The 19,049-nt window shown below is 41.1% G+C and overlaps 1 protein-coding gene and 1 long non-coding RNA gene across 2 annotated transcripts in view; one reads left to right on the plus strand and one right to left on the minus strand.

Annotated features, from left to right (window-relative positions):
• Positions 1-19,049, plus strand: part of tshz2 (teashirt zinc finger homeobox 2) — a 39,936-nt gene that overhangs the window by 16,330 nt on the left and 4,557 nt on the right. The gene's annotated exons all lie outside the window — the stretch shown is intronic.
• Positions 1-19,049, minus strand: part of LOC144204143 (uncharacterized) — a 39,724-nt gene that overhangs the window by 11,263 nt on the left and 9,412 nt on the right. The window lies entirely within an intron of this gene.

Below are 19,049 nucleotides of genomic sequence, written 5' to 3' on the forward strand. Positions count from 1 at the left end.
GCATGCAGTGGTCAAATAATTTTGGCAACTTATTTGGCAGACAAAAATAATGCGATACTGTCTATAACATGCAATAATAATTCCCAATCTGTATTTAAGTAAAGCCGCCTGATGGCGGAGGGGTTAACTTGCCTGACTTTGGTGCCCACAGGTTCGGGTTTGAGTCTCACTGGCTGACTAGCGACCAGTCTAGGATGTAGCTTGCCTTTTCCCCCGAAGTCAGCTGGGATAGGCCACGGTAACCCTTTGAGTACGGCAGTACGGAAGATGTATTAAAGTGACTTGATTATAATGATACTTACATAATGGAAAGTGGATTTTTTTTTCTGAAGAGAAAAGCTGGAGTCATTTTCTGTACGCTTAAACTGTGCTTTGAAACCAGTTAAGCCAAACTATATAAATATAACTGTATTCTTCATGCCATTTATGTTTTTCCGTTTGGGACGCAAGTCAAGCACTACTAAAGGTCACCCCAGATTTGGACATTAAGAAACATAGTCTATAATTAGCACATTTTGTTTTAAAGAAATGTCTATGGTCACATTGGATCTGTGCGAGTTCTTTCTCAAATCAATGACTCGCTAATTAGCCCTGCTCACTGCAGTCTAATTGGGGGCAGATGGAGGTTGCAAGTTCTTGTTTTTTTTGTTTTCAATCCCCCCCAACCCTCCGACCTTGCTTTTGTTTTATTTTCGAGGCTTGTGTGTCTTTCATCAGCGGTTAGAAGTATTTTAGACCTGCCGTTTATTCCCTTTTTGGTCTTCAGGAGGACCCAACCCGCACGCCTCCCTCCCTACTGCTTCTTCCCCGAGAGTTTGACGCTGTCCAGGTCCGTTCTACTTGGCGAGCGGGAATACTGCACTGAAGGGCCGAGTTTATTTCCTGTTCTTGTGAATCATATATCAGTACAATTCCCCTCTGTACTGTTTGGCAGCAGTGGAATGACGTGTGTCATTTATCATGCCGACTGAAAGAGGCTGTGGGAAAAGGGATTTGAACCCTCTTGGAAGCAAGTGGATGCTCTTCGTGGTGAATCATTAAACGGAGGCAGGATATGAGTAACTCTTCACTTTGCTGTGAAGACTGGCTGCGTTGTTAATGGTCTCAAAGATACAATTTTCGGATTTGAAATGAACAGTTAAACTTTGATTTGTCCTCTTGAATCCTTCCAATCCTTGTTGGCAATTGCAAGGTTCCGTGGTTAGTTGATTAGCACTGTTTTTGTCATATCCTTGTCTGTCTTTTATCAACACTTTTTTGCTTCTTTTGGTCTTTCAAATTGTGCTTTATAAACATTTTGTGTACCTTTTGCTTTCTCTTTTCACTTGTCAGCAATGGTTACTCTTCCCAACCCCCTGCATTTTTTTGAGTCGGCTGATCAAAGCAGTCGACTGATGACAAGCTGTCGCCAACGACTCAGCTGTGATGGCAGCAAATAAATGGGTGAAACTTTAACGTGTCCTCCAAAAACAGATTCCTAAGCTCATAGTGTTCTAATTGACTGACATGTCTTGAAAACTCCTTTATTCTGTTATTCGTTGACTGGTGTGACTTAAACTCAGTCCAAAATATACCATATAGTAAATATAGACCCAATTTTGATGCTTGTGCATTAGCCTCAATTACCGGCCTGATGGCTTTAGCAAGTCATCTCCACTCTGTCTTGCACAAAGTTCTACTTACATTGTGGTTTCCCAAACCAAGAGTTTGTGACCCTTCCTGGTGCTACCACTGCAGAGTGCAGATGCCCCTGAGGTAAATGAAAACATTTGCTTGTTGCCAGAGCAGCTCACGTCCGAGTTCATATGGGACAACACGACTTGGCAGGTGACGCGTGTACCAAGCAGAACTGGCGACCACGGCGGTGGCCTACTTATTTTCTTGCAGCACAGGCCAGCACAACCCAAAAAACACATCTGTTTCTTCCTGACAAAGACTGCATTCAGGTGAAACTCAGCGTCTGCCGCACTAACAGGCAATCAACCCCTAGCTCCTCCTCCCGATGGTTCTTTTTTTTTAAGTTCTGCATTTTAACTTAACATGGCGACACCATCATCTCATTTCAACATCTGCAATTACCAGACAAGCCTCACTCAGTTCTCACGGGTGTCTGTGATTGCAATTAAATCCATCGGGCAAATGTTAATTAAGAAAACTACTTAAGACCAGAGAGGGGCGATGTTGTGAATGTTTGTCACTTTTGACCTCCATCTGCTTTTTAAAATTATAGCTAATTTATACTGGAGCAGATTACAACACTATTTTTTGTTCTTGGTGTTGAGTTGTCCGTCATTAAGAACATACATTGTCTTAGAAGGGTTCTTTTGATTACCAACCTGATAGGCTCTCACACTTCCATTTCGTTTAGTAATTAAAAAGTTGTAGTTACTCTAAACTTTTTCTGTCCTTTAAGCCTAATGCTTGTCAGTTAACCTTGACATTGCGGCTTCACAATTAGAGTCATTTATCAGCACTGTGTGCCTTTTTTCTCCTACTGTGAATACTCCTGTGATACAAATACTATGGTCAGGAAATGATTTATTAGTAAAGGCTTCACCTGAACAGGATGTTGTAAATTTTGTGTTGGGATTGTGTGCATTTTCTCCAATTCAAGTTTAATCAGTACGCCGTACATGCATAGGTCAACGCTTGTTAAGAGTCTGTGTACTTTTTATTGCAAGTACCTAGAGACAACGGTACAATCAATTAATTGACTTGAAACAATTATTTTGGCTGTGCGAAATTGATTGTTGGCTAATTGCGTCTTAAAGCATTTGAGACCAAAAAGCATGCATAACAGAAGTGCAACCAGCAGAGGCACTTTTCACACAGTTAATCTGCTGTTTAAAGAACTCCAAAGTATCATTAGCTGTGGAATGATGGGATATAGAAATGCGACCTTGGTCTTGCTCAGCTCCGTGAAGCATTTTTTAATGAATCAATCAATTTTACACACATGTAATGTCATGGTAAAAAAAGTCATGTTTTAAAATGTCATTGCTTTTGATCTAAAAGTTTTAGGGCTAGGAAACCACAAAGTAATCCAATTGGCAGAAAGAACAACAAAAAATATGCATTTTCTAATACACAAACCACTGGGAAACCCATGCAAGGATGATAATACTTCCAGGTGGCAAATCATTTACTTTTCAGGCTTTATTTTTCACTTAAAATTGGCTCCCCTCGCCACGAACATACGTGTAATCGTGCTGATTTGGAAACCCATGCATGAGTTGAGTGCGCCAACTAATAGCTAAACAAACCACTAGCCTTGGCCTTTGCCTCCATTGAATTCTCACTGAGGCTCGCCTGGAGTGCAACGCCGCCAGACCCTCTTGAGAGAAGGTGGGAGCCCTGAGGCAGGTGCTTCTGTAACCATGCCCGTGAAGTCTACGCTTCACTAGGCTGTGCCTAGCAGCTGGCAAACAGGCCATTCTTAGAAAGCTACTAAAAATGATTACACACTGAAAAGGAAAGAAGTGGAAAACCTCAGAGTCAGTCATCTTTTCAAATGAAAGTTATTGAGGTGCTGATGTTTTACTTGCACCAGCACTTACTACAGCTACAAGTTTGTTTGGTGCCACGTTAATAACAGTGGTTGGAATCGAAACGTGGTTGGGGATGCTATGTTATAAGACTAAGTTGCAGCACTAAAAGAATAAGAATATTTACTCCGAGTATTATGACTACAATCACATGATCAGGCACAGGGTGCTTTTAAAGCAGCATGTAAAAAATACTTTTAAAAAATTTCTTTCTTTATCACCAGATCGTCAAAATGAGTCGACTCAAACTCAGATTTAACATTTTGTCATCTGATGCCCAAATTTCCTAGAGTGTAAGGAAATGTAGTCAAATTTTCATTAATAATAGTATGGGAATACAAACCGTTCTGGCAAAAGACAGCCTAAAATACCTCCTCTTAATGTTCTCCATAAGATATTTACATTTGGAGCTCCCGGACACAAAATGCTAGAGGAATGTTCACCAGCTGACACTACTACAGTTCATCGGGTTATTAAATCAGAGCCAATACGAGGCCGACTTGCGGCCATTGTGTTGATTGATGAGCCAAGGTTTATTTGCTGAGGCGGTGCGTTTGTTCTGCCGTAATTGTCTACCAGATGGCTAAGCTAACTGCTCTTCAACGCCTTCAGACCAGCAGGGGTGTGAACATCTCTTCTCGTACTAATGACATCATGTCCCGGAACAACATCGGCTTGCTTTTTTAAGATTCCTTATTTTCAAGATGGCTTCTTTTGACTCTGTTGGAATCCGCTTTTGATTTATATTTTTTAAGTCAGAACAGAACACTTGAACGTGAGCTCAGTTTTGAGATTTACCTGTGACTAGTCAAATTGGAATAGAAAAAGGATGGAGATGGTTGCGGGAGTCATCCATCATGGGCCCTCAAGGGGAGCTGGAGCTAAAGCTGCCCTGAAGTGCGATCTGTCAGCTGCTCTTGTGGTTTTGAGGTGGGGGTTTGTAGCTTAGCATTTTCTGTCTGGTTTTAATAACGGGGTCATGTACACATAGCGAATTGTTCTTGTCGGACTAACCCGTATCTAGCTTCTCATTGGGTGAATCCACCCCCCATCCTCTATTTAATAGAAGCATTTTCGGGGTAACTTCTACTTGGCCCCGCCCACCGCATTGAAACCTCCAAGCGCATCTCGCAGATGTTGAGCCACATCTGTCGATACGTCCCAAGATGGATTGTTGTTCTGAATGCTTATTGATTCGGCACAGGCCACAGATATAAGTATCATTAGTCATTTCTGGAAATATTTGGAGCCCTAGTTAAAGCCCAGAGTGGGAGGTGCATTGGGCCTTGAGGGGAGTGGGTGGGTTGTCGGCTGTTGGGGGTATTTTTGGACTTTGATGAATGACTGTGCGGCTTTTGTTTTTTACTGCGAGCGCTGCGGCCCTTTAACTGCGATTTGCTTTCAGCGTCCTCCAAGAAAAACAATGCGACGGCTCTGAGCTCTGAGCAGCAGCATCCTGTCATGTGGCGCAACCCGGTCAGCAGGGTGGTCCCGGCAGAAGCGTCAGTAGTGGGGGAGAGAAGGGAGGGCTTAGAATTTCGGACAGAAAGTGCTGCAAGACATTGTGAGTCGGCCTGCGGGTTCTTTTTACGACCAGAAACATGCTTTGAATTAGAATGCCTAGATGTCAAAACCAACGTTTTTATTGTTCACAATAAATCCTCTCAAACCCAAACAAAATAATCTGTTTCTGTGTTGAACCTCTGATTTGTTCGGATAAAAATGCTGGGAAAAAAACTCAAGTAGCTCATGAGCGTGCTTGCAGAGTAGTAACTGTAAGTGACGCTTTCCTTTATTTGACCTCGTCCTGTCTGCTGCCTACAGTTTATAACACAGTAAATACACCAGGTCTTTCCTCGTCTCCTGCCATAGTCCCAGTGAAGCAGAGTGCTACATAAGATCCGTCATATTTCATCAGGTTAGCTACAGGTTGACTTTTTTGTCTCAGTATATCCCTCTCTTTGGAGCTTACCCTAGCCAACCGAGTTCAATTCATAAAAACTCTTCACCAACAGCAAATAGTAATTCCCGCACATCATCCGACAACGAGAGCTTTACGGACATCTTTAATGCAATGCATGTTTCGTCACACTTTTTTCTAATGCGGCACAAATGTATGTTCTCGCACCCAAACATTGCACCACACCACCCAAATTGGGCCGCTCTAACATATGAGAAGATCTGCTTTGGAGTCTTGTCACATTAAGACTAAACATAGCTCACTAGAGTGTCCGGTGTGCATTCCCTTCTTCTATTGTTATTGGTTACGTATTTGTTGCCTAGGAAGAAACCCCTAGAGACATGTTACTACATCACAATCAGTTCCACTTCCTGAACATTTGAAAGACAAACACAAAATAAACCACACTAAAAGACTTTATTTATTTATATCTAATCTTCAAACGAACCCTGAGCTTCTCATTGCAAATCATACAAAGTAATATCGCACATGATTATAAAACTGAAGATCAGTGGAAGACAGAGTTCCATTTTTAAGTGAAAAGGCAACATATGGCATCATTAAAGACATTGCTTCAGGCTGAAATAAATACATGCAAAAATTAACAGTAAAATTGAAAATGAAGTCTTCCGACGGAGCTATTTTTATTGTAATCTCATAATATCATTAACTTAAGTGTTGCAAACCCACGAACCCTGCACCTTAAAAGGTCAAAAATCAAGAAAGTGCCCTAGAAGCCTCCCGCATCCCTCGAGAATTTGAGCAGTTACCATTTTGGGCCCTGAGCCAACGTCAGAGCTAGCTCTATTACAGTATGGATCATCTTTTAAGACAGTTAAACATCAGCAGGAACTGCAGTGTGCTAATGACTTGGAAGACTTCATTACTTTGCAGACCTTTGACTCGCTGAGCTCAACAGTCAATGAGCGACTTGGGTTTGAGTGTTTTGAGCAACCAAAAGTAACGAGAAAAAAATACAACAAAATACAAGAAAGTAAGACATTTGATTGACACCTTATTATTTGCCTTGTCTATCAAAGTGTGTTTTGATGTAGAGATGCGATCAAACATGAACCAAGCAACTTCAAGCCTTCAAATGGGAATGATTTCTTTAATGCGCACACACTCACACACACACACACACAGGTCTGATTGTATCAGCACAGATTCTCAACGCTCGATGGCCATTGTCTATTCATTTTCATTCCGGTCTGCCAACATGTCTACTCACAGCGGGATGGCGGGAGAACCATTTCCCCCTTTCTAGATCTCCTCTCATAGCACACAAACCCACTCTGAAATCAAAGACAAATTATTGCTACACTGTTGTTTTTATCCACAGAAAAACACTATTGTATTTATATTGAAACATACCCATATATATATTTTCAGTCTGCAACATGTTCAAATTTGTAAGAATCATTTTTATTTCTCCTTGAAATCCATTGTCAGATTAGTACTATAATTCTAATGTGTTGTTTCTACTGTCTTTCTTCTCATTTTAGTATGGCTATATGGCAGATAAATGCAAATACACCAATTTGAACGCAAATTGGAGCACTTTATACATGTTTAGAAATTATTCATGATATCTCAATCTTTTTGAATGTTTTGGTTATTTTTACTTTTTTTCAAAATGAAGCCCAGTTCATTTTGTCAGGCTCAGACATGTCACTCAAATATTCATTCATATTTCGAATTATATGTCAATTTCGGTGGTTCCAAATCAAATTTGGTTCCATCAATCTGATGCAATTGTTACATCGATCCTCCAGTCTCATGATTGACAAGAATCTTGATGGACAAAAATCAATTTCGGTTGATTCATTCCACTTGTCCTTATGCATTTTTTATTCAAGTATGCTTCAACGGATGCACGTTTTGTTTGTCAGAACAGAGCGAGGAGGGACATCAGAAGCTTAATCCCTCTGGAGGCTCGAGCATGAACTGATATCTCTAACAGCCCCTCCATCAACCCCACCCCCACGTTCGAGTGTCTTTCCTAGAACTTGAACAAACGGCCTGTGCGTGTCAGACCCAGCAGACAGATGTTTAGGATTACTTTCACCTCGTTGCTCTATTGTGTGCACGTAAAGCGAGCTCAGCTGATGTGAAATGCCACTCATTCAGGCTCCTGCAGGGCTCCTCCAGTTTATCCAGGTGCCATCTGCACTCAAGGCGCTCTGACGCCATCTTTAAGAGGAGCCCGGTGCAAAGATGGAGGCACTACTTGTGCATTTGTTTATTTTAAGAAAAGACATCAGATAAGCTAACGCATTTCCACACTCTTCTCCATAAACCCTTCATGCAAAAACATTGTGGCCAGTGAACAATGTGCAAACAGTACAAGACGTGGATGCAGGAAAAGAATGAAAGAAATGGGGGCACTCATTTAGCCATTGACAGATGGCACGCTCAGCAATGGAAAGGCATGCAACTAGGGCTGAGATAATGTACAAGTTTGCTTTTTGTTGGGCAGAGCTAGCTCTTTTGCTTATTTGTATCAATCCATTACCTACATTAATGTTACTACTACTCATACAATAAAGAAATGTCAGGCATTGTGAACATACGACAGAAACTTTCATCTCGTCACGACAATCACATAACTGTCAACCTTGGCCAATTGCTCATTAACAATTGCAATTCCCCTTATTAAGTGATAAAAAATGTACAAATAAAACATATTTACTTACATAGGACGCACTTTCAGGACTGTCAGGGTGCATTGCTTGCAGATGCACTACATTTATATGCACTTAGATGCACATATCATGCTTAAAGAATGACAATACTAGCAGTAGACAATGACCTTTTCAGTTGCTATCAGTGACCGAGGCGATCCGGAAAACGTATAAGTTGCCAGGTCGGCAATTGTCTTAGAATGTTACCATCATCTAAAACACATTTTTAGCTCTTCGCCCTTATGTCACTATCACGAAAAAAAATGTTCTTCAACGAAACGTTTCCGTTCCCGTCGTCGTCAATGACACCGACTCCTGTTGTGCATGCATATATGCGTTGAATAAATTAAGTTAGTCGAAAATATGATTTGTTTTCCAAGACTGCAAACGTTTTAGCGTGCAGCCCGGATGAAACAATGAAGCTCTATGCAAAACCCTATAAACAATTGGGTCAGATCTTGTTTAAGGAGGAAGTGCTATGGACATTATCTTTTGGCACGGCATTAATCTTGCGTGGCGGAAGTGTCTTTGGGCCAAGGATGCTGCATCTTTAATTACCATTGATAAGGCAATACAGAAGGCTGGGGGAGGACAACCGGAGGGGGAGTGTTGAGGGACCATGGGGCAGTGGTGGTGTGGGGGTGTGAGGCAGTAGGGGGTTGCTGGGGGAACCCATGTTCACTTTTTAATTAAGGCTCTGTAGTGTAACTCGTCAATGTACATTATTGGAAGAATGAACGTCAATGCCGTTGCTTTTTCTCGCCCTCCTTTATCTCTGTCAATGATACCCAGACATGATTTATGGTTCGTCTCCGTCTTTCAGTATCATCCATCAAGTGCCGCCTCTGCCGCAGCGCCACCCGTTGTAAATCATTCTGAAAGCCTGTCACTCATTTCCATTAAGCGTTCCTCTGTCGCACTGGTCGGCACAACCCCTCGCCCCCCGAACCCCCTGTTACCAGCCTTCTTCCCTCCACCCCCTCCCTCCGTGCACAATCTACAGCCGTGCAAGGTATCAGTTCCGTGCCGCTGCTTCGTCCGCCTACCTTCTTTTCAATAAATTAACGACTCTCCACTCGTGCCGTGCGTGAACAAAGAAGTAAAGTCCACGACCTACTCCTCCTTTCTTACCTAGCAAATTTCACATAGGGAAAATATTGTTGTGCCACTGACTTCTAGAGGCAACATTTGAAGAGCTGACACGTGTTTACGGCCACGACTGTTGGTTTGCAAGCTAAGATGGAGGCTATGCCTCTTGTTGCAAAGTCAAGACCTCCACAGCAAGCTAGTGAAAATATCTTGTAGCCCCATGAGATTAAGAATTAAGCATATATTATGAACTTGGTGTGTATTGCACACTGTATATTGCGAGGGAAGACAAAGAGGCATCCATTTTTCAACATAGGTGGGTTCAGTCTTCTAGTGGTTAAGATTTGCTCTAAAAGCTTGGTATTTTAATGACATATCTTTACGGCAATCCCTGTATGTTGTCTGAATATGTAATGCATGTCTTGTCAGGTATGTAGTGATGAACACTGAGTCCTCAAATCTTTCCATGATGTATATCAAACCTAAACCAGCTAAAAATGTGATCAAAGTATTTGCAGTTTAAGTCAAGATAATTTTTAATGACTGCCATTTGGTTTAGTGGTTGATATAACAAAAGATGCAAAGCGTATATCGCTTCTATATTGTTGGTCTCCTTTATCAATGTATTATTGTATTGTTGGTCCCCTTCATCAAAGTAAATCTATCGGGGTCGGTCTGTAATGGACCTAAAATCATTGGTCAGACAAAGGTATATACAGTATTTTCCGGAGTATAAGTCACTTTTCGTAATTTAACTAGGCCTGCGAATTTTACTCAAGTGCGACTTATACTATTTATATTTTTAAAATGCAGTAAACAGTTCCAGCCAGTTGATTATTGCAACAGCTTCAACTTGTTTTAATTAATTCCAAACCAGTAGTTTTTCAAGAAGCTTTGGAAACAAAAATAGCTGGTGTGATTGTCAATAGAAGACAATAGCTGATTTGTTGCCCCTAAATGCCCAGATTCAATGTGTTTTTTTAATTTTTTATTCTCTGTTCCAATTATTACTGCTGAATACCCACACACAATGAATGGCCTGTTTGGAAAAAGGGGAAATATCAAACTGCTGCCTGCCAACACCTTTATTTGGGAAGCCTTGTTAAATGGGGCTGTCAGAATGACAAAGCCCTATTGAGATTTTGCACTAGACATGATCATTTTATGAAGGGGAGGGGGGGGGGGGTTGCTCTTATGAAAATCTATATTCAATACCCCCCTGTCTTTCTGCATTTTTCTCCTGTAAGAATCAACAGGGCGACACACACTTGCAGCTGTACCTTCCACAGCCTCCTCATTGTATTTAATGAAGGGAAAAAGTGGTAATCTACTATTAATGAAGTGGGAATGTTAAAAAAAGTGCCTCCCTTTGCTGAAAACTTAAAAGTGCTTGTATGAGGAAAGCTGTGGCTGGAGCACATCCAACAGCCTCGTAAAAAAGGGAGACAGGAGGAGTAGACACATGCAGATTGTTTTTAATAGGATACACACAGCTGCACTATCACATTCATCAGGCCCGACCTTGATGGAAAGCACTTTTTTGGGGGAGGGCAAGTCATTGTTTTGGGTTCACATGAAGTTGATGTTGCCGGGCGAGAGTGCTCTCAGGGGGAGTTTTTAAAGATCCCGTTGGGGAAGAGAGGGGTCCACTTAATGAAATAACAAGTGACTTCACAAGGGCGTGCAAGATCGGATTATTACTGATCCATTGGTAAAGATCTTGATTGCTTCAACATTTTCTTAGTCTGTGATTTTTAAGAGCCTTTGTCATTGGGACAATTAGTCGGCATTTTTGCACTTCTGGTATTATGTTGAGCTTTTTACGTAATATTTCAGATTATATAGTTTGAAGTACGCACAGCATGCCCCTTCTTACTGTGCCACGGACGATGCAGAAGAGCGCCCGGTGTTTCTTTAAAATAATGGGACAACAATCTCTGTTCCGAACAGGAGCCCTTGCACATGGATGTGTTTGACCAAAGAAGTAAAACAGAAGACTACCTTTATTCACCATGTCTTATGCAGTAAAATGAAACCAATTAGAAGGAGATCTTAAAAGCATGCACTAGCACAAATGCAATTAAACAGTGATTTGACTTGCTCATGTTTAAAAAAATGATCGATGTGAGCCAGTAGCAAAGCTATGTGTCATTCAAAAACAATAGTAGTCCACATCTTTGTGATTTGTCAAAGAAACAACATGGATTGCCAATCCTCACGAGCTACTTACGTATACACCTGCTTCTCCAACGGCCATTCAGAGAAAAGTGTTGGAATTGGAATATCAACTATTCAAATGGAATCCAGTTAGCTGAAAATAAATGAAAATAATTTCATCTCCATTCAGAAAACCTATTTGTGGACTGTCTTAATGTAGTGTGTGTAGCAATAGCGCTGGATTGGAAAAAGAAGGCAATTTTTGGGGATGTAGCACAGCGTTAGTGTGCATGCTCATCTCTCATCATTCACACAGTGAGTGAAATGAGGCGTTCAGTGTCTCCTAACCAGAACAAAGGCCTCATGTGTTGCGAGGTCCTTTAAACGGCTGCCCACTTCCCTGGCGGTCGCCACGCAAACATTCCTGACTGACACTCCATCAGGGAAATCTGAAGGGGAGCAGGATGCTCTTTTATTAGCGCCGCCCTGTTTGCTGGAGCGGTCAGCTCCAATATACGCGCCACTTTTTGAGTGGCGTGCGGCGAGATGATGGCTCCCCCTACTCTGATAAGGGTGAACGAGGGGTAAAGTGCTGTTCTGCGGAAAGAAAGTATCGAACCTCATCATGTTTCTGCGGAGGAGCTGTGTCACAAGCATGGCCGGCCCGGTTAAGCCAATAGACTGGAAATGAGAGGCTGACTCAGTGGATCAGCCAGGGTTGGGCGGGGGGAAAAAATCATCCATAATCTGACAAATAGACACTAGAGCTTTTTGGCTTCCTCTCTTCCTGCAAGCTTGTGACGATGACTTATTTTTTTGTCTTTGCCTGTTCGCAGTGAAATGCGTTGGTATTAGTTGTTTTCTGATAGCCTAACAAACTTGATTTGGGTCGGCACCAGATTGTCTAGTACTTTTGTAAAGGAGATAGTATACACTTCATGTGCAGAGGCGGCCCTAATAGGAGTCTATAGGGGACTCGGGTGGGCAAAGGTATGCTTTAAAAATCATGTATGACAATACACACGCTATAATACAGTGTTAAAGTGGGCGTACATATCATGCTGACATCTTGCACCCCAACCCCGCTCAGCTTAGCGGGTGCTATCAAAAATCAGCAATGATTACATATACATGTAAGAGGTATAAATGTTTATCAATAACCGCCCAATTTTGCGCCTGGTAGTTGTGGTAGCTAGCCAGACTTCTCGCTTCTTGTAACTGCCGACTGGAAAAAGAAAAAAAATTCTAGCTGGATTTTTTAAATTATTTTTTAGGGTAACCTATTCTGTCTCACAATGTGATTTTTTGTTGATATACTCCATTCTGAAAATTAATTAAAAATCGTGCCTGAGTTTGTCTAAAAGTGTGTGTAGCGCTCCAATTTATCATAATCCGTGGGCAGAAAAATGCCAATATCATCTCGAGCATGATTGAAGGCATAAGAGTGCTGAATATATGTAAACGTGATTGGATCTATTAGGAAACATTATTATTATAGCATGTATGTATGCTACGTCAGTACTCGAGATGTTAAATAAAATAATAGTATAGTCCATTTACATTGATTGGATTTCTCCTCAGGGGCTCATTATTATTATTATTATTATTTCCTACATTTGGTTCTTTGTTGTTCATTCAATACAAAGTTTGTGTTACCAAAACATTGATATCAGTTTGAGTTGGATCCATTTCAAAAGCTGTGTTGGTAAGATAAAATGATCTCTATGCAGTCTCTATTTTAATAAATATTTTTAAATGACGTTGGAACAAAAAGATATTCACAGTATTGCACCATTCTTTTGGTCGAATATGTATTAAATTGAAGAATGTCAGCAACGGGACATTATGGGCATGTGTCAAAATATGCATATATATATATATATACTATGCCGGTGTAAAAGTGTGTGTGTGTGTGTAGTGCATGACCAGCGTCTGGATCTCTCGGTGCAACCTCGCGTGATGCATCCATGGCTGGTTCAAAGTGATGACTCCCGCTTCTCAGGAGCAGATTGTGCCGCTCTCGGACAGTTCGCTTCCAATTAGGCTTTTGGGCCGAACCATGTGGAATGTTCTATCATCAAAAGGGGGAGTATGCAGAAATATATGGCATTAGGAGCTGAGGGGAGGCTGGTCAAATTTGCTCATTAGCGTTAGATATACTCCATTTTTTTGGTTTTTAAACTTTCGGAATGTGGGCCCCGTGAAAACATTTTTTTTTATTAATTGCCTTTATCATTGTGATCCTTTTTGGCCAAATGAAGAACCAGATGGCAGGAGATGGTGTCGCGTCCGCCATCCCGTCGAATTAATCTGGCTACGGGTCCATCTGAGCGTCATTTGCTGCGTTCACAATCTGTTGTTCTCTTTTGAGCCGTAAGTTTCCATGTGATTATATTAGGGCATCAAATATTCAGGTTGAGGGTGTACAAGAACGAGGCATTTATCTGCATGAATAACTTGTGTTTAGTGGAGGGCGTAATGTGCTGAAAGTAGCATCTCCTTCATGCATACAGAAGTCAAGATGGGCTTTTTCTACACTGCTCCTTTTTCAAGGCTAAAACTGCACAAGCATGCTTCTTTTTTAAAGACATTTTATGGTCTTATTTTAGGATGTGCACGAGAAGTCCACGAATATGCCTTTGATTTGCGCGGATTGTGGTGACCATGCAGATTTTTAAATTGAGATGACTGGTCACATAATATTCTGAAAAGATAATCTTTCACTGAATGGGTATTTTATTGCTGTAAGATATAACCCTTTATCTCAAAATGTCAATTGTGTAATTTTATTAGCAATGCTAACACATTGGCATCTGTATAACAATAATAATTCTGTAGTTTCTCAAATCATTTTAAGATAATAATGCCAAGTGATTACAATTTGAATTGCCCATTCATCTTTCATTCAGCTTCTAACTATGAGCAGAAGGCCAATTTCAAGGCACTCTTCTAGATAAACAACCACTCACACACACACAATCACACATATGGGGAATTTATTGTGATCAGGTAGCTTGCCATGCATGTTTGTGATTTAGGAACAATACCTGCAAATATGCAATCTGAACAATTTTGTGAAATTGGGATATGTAGTTCTAGCATAACCAAAGACTACAGAATTATTGCAATTGACTTTCCACTAGGGTCAGTGAGAGTTGATTTTCTTACAAATCCAAAAGAAAACAAGTCCTTGTCCCCATCTCGAAAGTGCTTATAGCCACACTCTCCCCCTAGCTAAATCCCTGAAAATATCAGTCGTAGCATGTCAGAGTCGCTGAAGTCCCCCGAGGGCACCATCAGAACCGCTTGACTCAAGTTTTTGCGAGGAAATAATGGGTCAGAAGGGAGGTAATGACACACTGTTGTTTAAAGGAAAATCAAACAGTTTTTCATCCAGTGATGTCAATTAACCTGAAGACATATTTTGTCAAAAGGAGGCAAGCCGAGCTTGATTGTTCTGTCTGCGTCCTCACGTGCAGCAAGCTGTTTCCTGACAGGAAACGGTGACGAGGGAAAGCATTCACAGATATTTACAGATGGCTGCAGGGCTCGGAATTAACACTTTGCCATCTTTTTTTTTTGCCTGCATTTTTGTGACTGTATTCGGAATTAACTTCAGACGTCAAGCGTGTCATCAAGTCTGTCATCGCGATGTCTGACAGCGTCGCCGTTTGATCGTGATTCGCACACGTCGTCAGATATCAAGATGTCAAATTTTGCACCTTGTGGCGGGTGTGCACCGCCTTCTAATCATAGCTCACTGAGGACATGACTTTTATTTTGCTTGTTCTCCACACAAAAAGAATGCCTGAACTTTGTTTGCAACCCAACTTTTTTTGTCTTTTTACTGAGGCTGCCACAATTAATTTAAGTCTTTTGAAATTGACACACATCATTAATTGGTACTTTCATGTGAGGTAGTGGGTGATGGTTAAAGGAGCAACCCACAGAATGTTCACGGGTGCTTTTACGTGGCATAAATCTAGAAGATGAAAATGTCACGGGGCAGGTTCATTTTGCAAAGAGGTTTTGATTGCCATGCACATGTAATTGATTGTTGCAAGGACAGCGGGAAATCTCGAAATGTCATAACAGTCCTGCTTAGGTCGCTCCCACCGCTAAGCAATCAATAAGAAGTTAAAAAAAAAAAAATATCGACTGGCGGGAAGCAAAAGTGAAGCCTGAGAAAGCCTGAGAGGATTCACGGGTGTGGTTGCGGGTGCGGGAGTTGATTGTATGTGGGGGGCAATAGTTGAGGATTAAGGGTTGCAAACACAGTCATACCGGTATGTCATAGAAACTGTAAATGAACCAGAATATACTCTTACTGTTGCTGCAGCATGTTTTCTTAAGTAAAGAATACAACTTGGTATGTTGGACCTGAAACCAGATTCATGGTCCACAGTCTTTGTAACAAAGGCTATCTTTGATGTGACTTTATATTATCTATCTACACCTAGTTTTATTGAAGAACTAAACTGAATTAATGAGATTGCACAAATACATAAATGCTAGAGATTTTTTTTAAATCTTCCCATCATGATTAAAAATCCAGTATTTGGTGTTGTATAATGAGTTTGGCTAACGATTTGAACTTGTGAAGTCTTAAATTGCCACCCACACTTGTCCTACATGGCGCTAATGTTCATGAGGGACTAATTTCTCACACGCTTAGCAAAAATCAATAATCAGTAGTGTTAAATTTTACTTTGTCAACACTGAAAAATTTGAAAACATAATGTTCTGTCTCATGCTTGAGAGCTGTAACAAGCATTTCTACTGTTAATTTAATGAAGTGCATTTTGACCTTTGGTGGGTTAACCATTCTTGCATGCCGGCGTGTTGAAACAGGAAATTCCTCAAATGATTGACACATCCTGAGACTCGTCTCTGGAAAAGACAAGCGAGCACTCTGAATTTGCTAACGTTGCAGACTAACTATTTGGTAATGCATTCTTTTCGCACCTATCGGCTTGGACATCTCGCTGCCATTGGGTGCATGCAGCTATAAAAGTAATCTAGTATGGCCAAAGCACTTAGCTGCTTTCTGTAGACGTGAGGAAAAGAGCGCGTTGGCTGACAAACAGGCAGCTGCCTCTGTAAATCTAGGCCTCCCTATGCCAAGCGCCTGCTTTCACGGATAAAGGTTCTAAACACTTCAGTCGCTTGATTAACGATGGACACCTCGGCTTTTTTGACCTTTGCATATCTCAGTCTGAAGATATATAAATTTGCGTTGACACAGATTGGAGGCTTTAACAGCGGTTTATGAAGTGCTAAATCTCTGGTAAGCTCTGCCAGCTTCTTGTTTTGCAAGCTAGGTAGTCAGGTTGCCTTCTTTCTTCCGTGGCAGTATTTTGAGGGTAATCATTGAGTTGCTATCGGCTTTCAGGTTGTTGTTTTTTTTTAGTAGCTGTGACACTTGGGTGAAGGCAGCGGGTTAGCAGATTTACAGGACATTATCCAACTTCAGAAAAGTGTTTATTTCCCACATTTACAGTGTATGAGGACATCCATCTGTGCTAACGATGTATAGTGAAAATCCGAACAGTTGAATGTTTTCCTGCAGCAGGGTAGAAGTTAAGCTATTAAATCGACAAAAAGCAATTCAACCTGGTATCTGTTTGTGAAAGATACACGCAAGCTCCTCAATAGATACAAAATCTGCCATTAATCTTGAGGAACATTGATTTTTGAGCTGTGCTATTGTCAACCTAGTAGTTTGGAATACGAGGTTTCATTTGTTTTCCTGTTTTAAAACACTTTAGGCGCACCGATGTAGATATACTAACAAGGGTTTTATTTTTTTATTTTTTACAAACATTGTGACAGTTTTAAGGGGAGTTGTAGGGGAGTTTTACTGAGTTCCTGCCATCTCTCTTTTAAATGCATCGTCATTATGAGTCAGGATTATAGAATTTGGCAGTAATCATTGTAGCCTGGAGACTCTGCCCAAGACTTGACATGGCCAGAAAACAGAATTTTAGCAACTGCATTAACCTCCATATCTCATTTTTTTTTTGTCATTGCTGCAATATAATCCGTTGCCTCAACTATAGTGGAGTGCAGCATCAGCTCTCTTGGACAAATGCAATCCTTATCGAGGTAGAAAAAAGGTGGTGTCACTATGCAGGTGTTAACATCTGGACCAGAGTGTTACAAAACATACATAGTCAGTCGTGAGTTATCAGAAAATACCGGTCAAAGGAAGACAGATGTTGAATCGTAAATCTTGTTGGCACTCACAATAATAAGATTATATACTCATTAGAACCATTTGTGTGTGAAATAAATGTCTCCTTTTTCAATAGCTGGTTATTGAATTGAATGCCTTTATCTATGTTTGTGTGTGCACATAGTACGCGAGTGTGTGTAAATTTAAACCCCTAGGCATTTTCGCCCTTGAATCCCAATTTAAATTAAAGACTGCAAAGAAAATTTTGAGTTACAAACGTCAAGTGAGAGGCAAAAGTCAGACATTCTGTCAATGCCAGCCCGAAGGTTAATTGGTGCCTGTGGAAGTTTGCTACTCTGGGCATCTGATAGGAGCACACAGAAAAACGCGGAGGCCAAGCTGTTAATCTCCCACAATTCCTCCCACTGTGATAAGACGGACCTTCATATTAAGTTTGATGTAACAGTGGTGAGACTATCTTGGGGGATGCACTTTCTTTTTTCCAAAAAAGGGATTCTTAAGTGGAATTTTGGAAATTTAAAAACTAGCCAGTGTTCAGTTTCCCCTGGCCCAAAAAAAACGCTAATAGCTCCACTTTGACGTTTGTTCTTGCCAGTCGAGCTTGTCAGAGCCGCCGGTGTTTTCTAACCTCTAAATAAAACATACATCCGCACTCCCTTAGCATCAAGGGTGTTTTAGAGGCCATCACAGATGTCGGCCAGCCAATCAAAATGTCGCTTTTACGATGGATCAAGGTCACAGTGTGTTCGGGGCTTCTTGTGTGTGTTCATGATGCTGCATTCTCTATATTTGTTCAAGATGTCCAAAGCACATCTCCATCTTGTGTCCATTAGCTGGCAAGCAACTCACCTCCAGGCTTTCTCTGGAGGCACTTGTGAAATATTGATTTAAAAAGGGAAAAGTTTTATTTTCAGAAAGCGAAAAGGCGAGCCATTCCTGGAGCCGCCCAATGTGGGACCGTCAAACGCTGCTCGGCAGAGGGAGGAAATATTAACCACGAGAAAGGCATAAGTGCACCCGGACACGGCTGTTATGTCCCATTCATTTTTAAGTGAGAGCACATCTGCCAAGTTAGTTTTTTTCCTCCCAAAATGCACATTTTCCTCACATGGCTGTGAGGTTGAAAACATCTCTGATTTGTGCCTGACAAACTTGATTTAGGGCAAAGTGCCTACTGAAAGGGATGCTGTTTCTGATCTTGTTGACAGACGTTTATGGAAGATGTTTTTTCCTGCGTAAATTCTCCGTGCTGAGTCAGACACAATTGCGTGACGGGAAGTGGGCCAATTAGTGATACTGTTGTTTAATTATCTGTTAATGAAAGCAATAATGTTTGTGCAGTATGAGTTGGGGGAAGGAAACAGGTGAATAATGAAAGATGTAATTACTGTTTATGAGGCTGTCGGGGGGAATATAAA

Source organism: Stigmatopora nigra, chromosome 1, assembly GCF_051989575.1.
Source record: "Stigmatopora nigra isolate UIUO_SnigA chromosome 1, RoL_Snig_1.1, whole genome shotgun sequence".
Classification (NCBI taxonomy): Eukaryota; Metazoa; Chordata; class Actinopteri; order Syngnathiformes; family Syngnathidae; genus Stigmatopora; species Stigmatopora nigra.